Consider the following 7,500-nt stretch of genomic DNA (forward strand, 5'->3'; position numbering starts at 1 on the left):
GGCCACCGTCCTGCTGTCTTAAGCAACCAACGCCTTTCATGGTTTCCCATGAGCGTCGATTCGGGCGCCTTAACTCGGCGTTTGGTTCATCCCACAGCGCCAGTTCTGCTTACCAAAAGTGGCCCACTTGGCACTCCGATCCGAGTCGTTTGCTCGCGGCTTCAGCATATCAAGCAAGCCGGAGATCTCACCCATTTAAAGTTTGAGAATAGGTTGAGGTCGTCTCGGCCCCAAGGCCTCTAATCATTCGCTTTACCGGATGAGACTCGTACGAGCACCAGCTATCCTGAGGGAAACTTCGGAGGGAACCAGCTACTAGATGGTTCGATTAGTCTTTCGCCCCTATACCCAGCTCCGACGATCGATTTGCACGTCAGAATCGCTACGGACCTCCATCAGGGTTTCCCCTGACTTCGTCCTGGCCAGGCATAGTTCACCATCTTTCGGGTCCCAACGTGTACGCTCTAGGTGCGCCTCACCTCGCAATGAGGACGAGACGCCCCGGGAGTGCGGAGGCCGCCGCCCCGTGAAGGGCGGGGAAGCCCCATCCTCCCTCGGCCCGCGCAAGGCGAGACCTTCACTTTCATTACGCCTTTAGGTTTCGTACAGCCCAATGACTCGCGCACATGTTAGACTCCTTGGTCCGTGTTTCAAGACGGGTCGTGAAATTGTCCAAAGCTGAAGCGCCGCTGACGGGAGCGATTATTCCGCCCGAGAGCATCCCGAGCCAACAGCGGCGCGGGTCCGGGGCCGGGCCAGGTAGGTCCGTCATCCGGGAAGAACCGCGCGCGCTTGCCGGGAGCCCGAGCGCCCAAAGGGGCGAATCGACTCCTCCAGATATACCGCCGAGCAGCCAGCCAGGACACCGGGGCTCTGCCCAACAGACGCGAACCGAGGCCCGCGGAAGGACAGGCTGCGCACCCGGGCCGTAGGCCGGCACCCAGCGGGTCGCGACGTCCTACTAGGGGAGAAGTGCGGCCCACCGCACACCGGAACGGCCCCACCCCGCGGCGAGTGGAAAGGCAACCGGACACGACCCCGCCGCGGATTGCTCCGCGCGGGCGGCCGGCCCCATCTGCCGAGGGCGGGGGCCAGTGGCCGGATGGGCGTGAATCTCACCCGTTCGACCTTTCGGACTTCTCACGTTTACCCCAGAACGGTTTCACGTACTTTTGAACTCTCTCTTCAAAGTTCTTTTCAACTTTCCCTCACGGTACTTGTTCGCTATCGGTCTCGTGGTCATATTTAGTCTCAGATGGAGTTTACCACCCACTTGGAGCTGCACTCTCAAGCAACCCGACTCGAAGGAGAGGTCCCGCCGACGCTCGCACCGGCCGCTACGGGCCTGGCACCCTCTACGGGCCGTGGCCTCATTCAAGTTGGACTTGGGCTCGGCGCGAGGCGTCGGGGTAGTGGACCCTCCCAAACACCACATGCCACGACAGGCGGCAGCCTGCGGGGTTCGGTGCTGGACTCTTCCCTGTTCGCTCGCCGCTACTGGGGGAATCCTTGTTAGTTTCTTTTCCTCCGCTTAGTAATATGCTTAAATTCAGCGGGTAGTCTCGCCTGCTCTGAGGTCGTTGTACGAGGTGTCGCACGCCACACCGCCAGCCGGCTGTGCACGCTACCGAGAAAGTACCGGTATGCGAACCGCCAGGCGACGGGCGCGCATCGCACGTTTAAGGAGACGCGGCCGGCCACACAGGCGACCACGACACTCCCACGTCTCCGAAGCGGGACAAACGCCGCGCGCTTCAGTATACGTAGCCGACCCTCAGCCAGACGTGGCCCGGGAACGGAATCCATGGACCGCAATGTGCGTTCGAAACGTCGATGTTCATGTGTCCTGCAGTTCACATGTCGACGCGCAATTTGCTGCGTTCTTCATCGACCCACGAGCCGAGTGATCCACCGTCCTGGGTGATCTTTTCCTTTTCAGTCTCCCACTGTCTCTTTCAAGACAGTAGCATTTGCGGGACTGAGGCGTCTGACGGCCCCTGTTCCACTATTTTTTTTTGTGTCCAACGGCCTCACAGCCGATGGGCGTCGTACGGCTCCACACCGGAGCGGACAGGCACTCGGGCGAACGTCATTCAAAACCGGCGCCAGGCGCCAGGTACCGCAGGCCAGCCGCTCCAGAGCTTCAGCGCTCGTACCACACAACAACAACACTTCCGCTAGTTTTGAGAGGCACGCGTGGTTCCGCACGCGGCGCACGGCCACTGCCGTACAGGTAGCGTGTTGCGCGACACGACACGACACGCACATCGAAAGACATGCAGTCTAGTCGGTAATGATCCTTCCGCAGGTTCACCTACGGAAACCTTGTTACGACTTTTACTTCCTCTAAATGATCAAGTTTGGTCATCTTTCCGGTAGCATCGGCAACGACAGAGTCGATGCCGCGTACCAGTCCGAAGACCTCACTAAATCATTCAATCGGTAGTAGCGACGGGCGGTGTGTACAAAGGGCAGGGACGTAATCAACGCGAGCTTATGACTCGCGCTTACTGGGAATTCCTCGTTCATGGGGAACAATTGCAAGCCCCAATCCCTAGCACGAAGGAGGTTCAGCGGGTTACCCCGACCTTTCGGCCTAGGAAGACACGCTGATTCCTTCAGTGTAGCGCGCGTGCGGCCCAGAACATCTAAGGGCATCACAGACCTGTTATTGCTCAATCTCGTGCGGCTAGAAGCCGCCTGTCCCTCTAAGAAGAAAAGTAATCGCTGACAGCACGAAGGATGTCACGCGACTAGTTAGCAGGCTAGAGTCTCGTTCGTTATCGGAATTAACCAGACAAATCGCTCCACCAACTAAGAACGGCCATGCACCACCACCCACCGAATCAAGAAAGAGCTATCAATCTGTCAATCCTTCCGGTGTCCGGGCCTGGTGAGGTTTCCCGTGTTGAGTCAAATTAAGCCGCAGGCTCCACTCCTGGTGGTGCCCTTCCGTCAATTCCTTTAAGTTTCAGCTTTGCAACCATACTTCCCCCGGAACCCAAAAGCTTTGGTTTCCCGGAGGCTGCCCGCCGAGTCATCGGAGGAACTGCGGCGGATCGCTGGCTGGCATCGTTTATGGTTAGAACTAGGGCGGTATCTGATCGCCTTCGAACCTCTAACTTTCGTTCTTGATTAATGAAAACATACTTGGCAAATGCTTTCGCTTCTGTTCGTCTTGCGACGATCCAAGAATTTCACCTCTAACGTCGCAATACGAATGCCCCCGCCTGTCCCTATTAATCATTACCTCGGGTTCCGAAAACCAACAAAATAGAACCGAGGTCCTATTCCATTATTCCATGCACACAGTATTCAGGCGGGCTTGCCTGCTTTAAGCACTCTAATTTGTTCAAAGTAAACGTGCCGGCCCACCGAGACACTCAACAAAGAGCACCCTGGTAGGATTTAAACGGGGTCCGCCTCGGGACGCGAAAGCACCCCTTCGGCTCGCCCCACCGGCAGGACGTCCCACGATACATGCCAGTTAAACACCGACGGGCGGTGAACCAACAGCGTGGGACACAAATCCAACTACGAGCTTTTTAACCGCAACAACTTTAATATACGCTATTGGAGCTGGAATTACCGCGGCTGCTGGCACCAGACTTGCCCTCCAATAGATACTCGTTAAAGGATTTAAAGTGTACTCATTCCGATTACGGGGCCTCGGATGAGTCCCGTATCGTTATTTTTCGTCACTACCTCCCCGTGCCGGGAGTGGGTAATTTGCGCGCCTGCTGCCTTCCTTGGATGTGGTAGCCGTTTCTCAGGCTCCCTCTCCGGAATCGAACCCTGATTCCCCGTTACCCGTTACAACCATGGTAGGCGCAGAACCTACCATCGACGGTTGATAAGGCAGACATTTGAAAGATGCGTCGCCGGTACGAGGACCGTGCGATCAGCCCAAAGTTATTCAGAGTCACCAAGGCAAACGGACCAGACAAGCCAATCCGATTGGTTTTGATCTAATAAAAGCGTCCCTTCCATCTCTGGTCGGGACTCTGTTTGCATGTATTAGCTCTAGAATTACCACAGTTATCCAAGTAACGTGGGTACGATCTAAGGAACCATAACTGATTTAATGAGCCATTCGCGGTTTCACCTTAATGCGGCTTGTACTGAGACATGCATGGCTTAATCTTTGAGACAAGCATATGACTACTGGCAGGATCAACCAGGGAGCTGCGTCAACTAGAGCTGAGCAGCCGGCCGCCCGGGAGTGTGTCCCGGGGGCCCGCGCGAACACGCAAGCGTCCGCTCAATTATTCTGCAAACAGGAGGAGGCCGAGCTCCCCTGCACGATACACCTCGAAACCCTCTCAGGTCCCGGCGGCGCGCAGCGCCGTCCTAGGTACTTGGTCGGTTTCGAGAGAGGCGCAATCGCCCGGAGTTAGGCGAGTAGACGGTTTTAGTGCGAACACCCTTGCTCCCAACTGAGCTTGCCGCTGCCGACAGAGGCCCGGGAGCGTGCTGTCGTGGCATTGCCGGCGGGAGACAACACGCGCCACCTATGGTGACCGGCAGCTCCAACGCCAGCGCCACACAAGGGCAAAGCCCCACTTGGGTGCAGAAGCGAACTCTCCCAGCACAGCGCACGCGCCAACACGTCCGCACAACTGCGATACAAACCACCTGCGAGAACCGCTGGGGCGACCGAGCAGCAGACGGCGTCGCGGCGCCGAGTGCCAGGCGGCGGCGCATCCTCAACGCACACAGTCCTCAATCAGACCAGCACACTGCAGATGTCCACCGCGCTTCGCACCGGGCTCGGCTGAACCAACTTTGGCCGCCAGGCGCCGCGTGCAGGGTGCGCCGCAGCGTAGCTGCGCCGCCTGCCGAGCCCGTCGGCTGGCGCTCCTGCCACTCGGCGCCCCCCACCAGCCGCCTGTTGCGCGTGCGCCCACGCAGCGCGCGGCCAACACGCCGGGCGGCCCTCCTTCACCGGCCGGGAACAGTCCCACCAAGCCACCGCCGCGTATCGCTTCATACCCACATGGGCCTAGTCACGTGTGTGGATGTGGCGGGTACCGCTGAAACAACCGGTTAATAGCTGTACCGATCGTCGCCATCACAGATTCACCTCCAGCGTGAACAACCGCTCAACAACGGATTTCCAGTTCATTTGCGTATCTTGGGCAGTAAACGTAGATGTCCACCTACATTTGCGAATTCAACAATTCTTGCATGCCAGGATGTCATGTGTCACGACACGCTACATCAGACCACATACACACTGCGACATGTGCAGAAGAGAACACGTGGAAGGTGGCCCGCGCACGTATGCGATGTCCCTTCCGCGATCCACTGTCAACCGGCATCTGCGGCATGTCCCAGATATGGAACGCGGTCCACCAGGGTAGCACTTTGTGTGAGGCAATACGACAAAGTCGGAATACACGCGTCACTACATCACACGGCTCACGCTGACCTGACCTGACTCACCGCACCACCACCCCCAGCGACCCAGGGTGACATACAATGCGTTCGTACGTTCCTCCCACACGCCTCTACGGCGTACCACAGTGCAACCTAGCTGTTATTGGGAGACGAGACAAGTAGCATCGAGCACAACATATGGAAATTGAGATTCGACACCGTTGGGCACAGCCAGCGTACGGTCACACGTATCACACTACTTCACTCTGTACGTAACTACCGATGATCGGTACAGCGTGTGGGTTACGCGTACGACATCAGCGGACAATGGACACAGACCATACCACGACGTACACTGAGGGCGTCGACATCTGAACGCAACTGAACAGCTGCGAGGCTCATTTAACACTCAAACGCCAGACCGACCAGCTTGAGAGGACGGAGACACAAAGAGAGGGGCAGAGGGGGGGGGGGGCGATATAGTCCTATTGCAGTACAATTGACAGTGGATAGCGGGAATATGTGGAAAGTAAGCAACACTCGCAAGACATCTACATGAGGATAACAACGACACCAGAGATTCCGAGCAGTGAACTATGTTAGGCAAAGGGACAACGTGGGTTAGGTTAAGGGACAACGTGGGTTAGGTTAAGGGACAACGTGGGTTAGGTTAAGGGACAACGTGGGTTAGGTTAAGGGACAACGTGGGTTAGGTTAAGGGACAACGTGGGTTAGGTTAAGGGACAACGTGGGTTAGGTTAAGGGACAACGTGGGTTAGGTTAAGGGACAACGTGGGTTAGGTTAAGGGACAACGTGGGTTAGGTTAAGGGACAACGTGGGTTAGGTTAAGGGACAACGTGGGTTAGGTTAAGGGACAACGTGGGTTAGGTTAAGGGACAACGTGGGTTAGGTTAAGGGACAACGTGGGTTAGGTTAAGGGACAAATTGAGTTAGGTTAAGGGACAAATTGAGTTAGGTTAAGGGACAAATTGAGTTAGGTTAAGGGACAAATTGAGTTAGGTTAAGGGACAAATTGAGTTAGGTTAAGGGACAAATTGAGTTAGGTTAAGGGACAAATTGAGTTAGGTTAAGGGACAAATTGAGTTAGGTTAAGGGACAACGTGGGTTAGGTTAAGGGACAAATTGAGTTAGGTTAAGGGACAAATTGAGTTAGGTTAAGGGACAAATTGAGTTAGGTTAAGGGACAAATTGAGTTAGGTTAAGGGACAAATTGAGTTAGGTTAAGGGACAAATTGAGTTAGGTTAAGGGACAAATTGAGTTAGGTTAAGGGACAAATTGAGTTAGGTTAAGGGACAAATTGAGTTAGGTTAAGGGACAAATTGAGTTAGGTTAAGGGACAAATTGAGTTAGGTTAAGGGACAAATTGAGTTAGGTTAAGGGACAAATTGAGTTAGGTTAAGGGATAATCTGGTACAACCACAGTTAGGTTAAGCGATAATCTGGTACAGCCACAGTTAGGTTAAGCGATAATCTGGTACAGCCACAGTTAGGTTAAGCGATAATCTGGTACAGCCACAGTTAGGTTAAGCGATAATCTGGTACAGCCACAGTTAGGTTAAGCGATAATCTGGTACAGCCACAGTTAGGTTATGCGATAATCTGGTACAGCCACAGTTAGGTTAAGCGATAATCTGGTACAGCCACAGTTAGGTTAAGCGATAATCTGGTAAAACCACAGTTAGGTTAAGCGATAAAGTTGGTTAAATTTGGTATTGTGTGGGAAGGGGGCAGAGAGGGGGGGGGGTGGATAGTGGTGGCAGTACGCGGATGCCTGAGTCACCGTCAGATACGTCACGTCGGTTCGATGCTTGTAGCAAGAGGCTGGCGGGTCTGTGTCTCTCACTTCTGCAATTTTTCATGTGGTATAACACGAGGGCGGGTGGTGATATTTGGTGCCCCTCTGTGTAGGATGTGTGTTGGTGGTGTTGGTTTATCTGAGCAATGGTAGTTGTCGGAGGAGTGTGGTATTGTGCTTTTATAGGTGGACCTACTGGTCTGGTTATCATAGTGTCGACGGTGCAATGTGGCAGAGAGGGTGCACTCGACATTGTCGCATTCCAGATGTTTACGTATTGTGTGTCTCCGTTGCAGGCCGAGA

General features: G+C 54.9%; 3 non-coding genes across 3 annotated transcripts in view; all 3 read right to left on the reverse strand.

Annotated features, from left to right (window-relative positions):
- The window catches only part of LOC126322512 (large subunit ribosomal RNA), a 4,222-nt gene extending 2,642 nt beyond the window's left edge, over nucleotides 1-1,580 (reverse strand). Inside the window, exon 1 of the ribosomal RNA XR_007559070.1 lies at nucleotides 1-1,580. This exon is cut by the window's left edge and continues 2,642 nt beyond it. This is a non-coding gene — a ribosomal RNA (large subunit ribosomal RNA).
- A 188-nt stretch (nucleotides 1,581-1,768) lies between these two features.
- On the reverse strand, nucleotides 1,769-1,923 carry LOC126322521 (5.8S ribosomal RNA). Its single transcript, XR_007559075.1, has one exon. It is a non-coding gene; the product is annotated as a 5.8S ribosomal RNA (ribosomal RNA).
- Nucleotides 1,924-2,291: 368 nt separating this feature from the next.
- LOC126322502 (small subunit ribosomal RNA) lies at nucleotides 2,292-4,184 on the reverse strand. Its single transcript, XR_007559060.1, has one exon. It is a non-coding gene; the product is annotated as a small subunit ribosomal RNA (ribosomal RNA).
- Between the last annotated feature and the right edge of the window lie 3,316 nt (nucleotides 4,185-7,500).

This window comes from Schistocerca gregaria, unplaced genomic scaffold, assembly GCF_023897955.1.
Source record: "Schistocerca gregaria isolate iqSchGreg1 unplaced genomic scaffold, iqSchGreg1.2 ptg000817l, whole genome shotgun sequence".
Taxonomy (NCBI): Eukaryota; Metazoa; Arthropoda; class Insecta; order Orthoptera; family Acrididae; genus Schistocerca; species Schistocerca gregaria.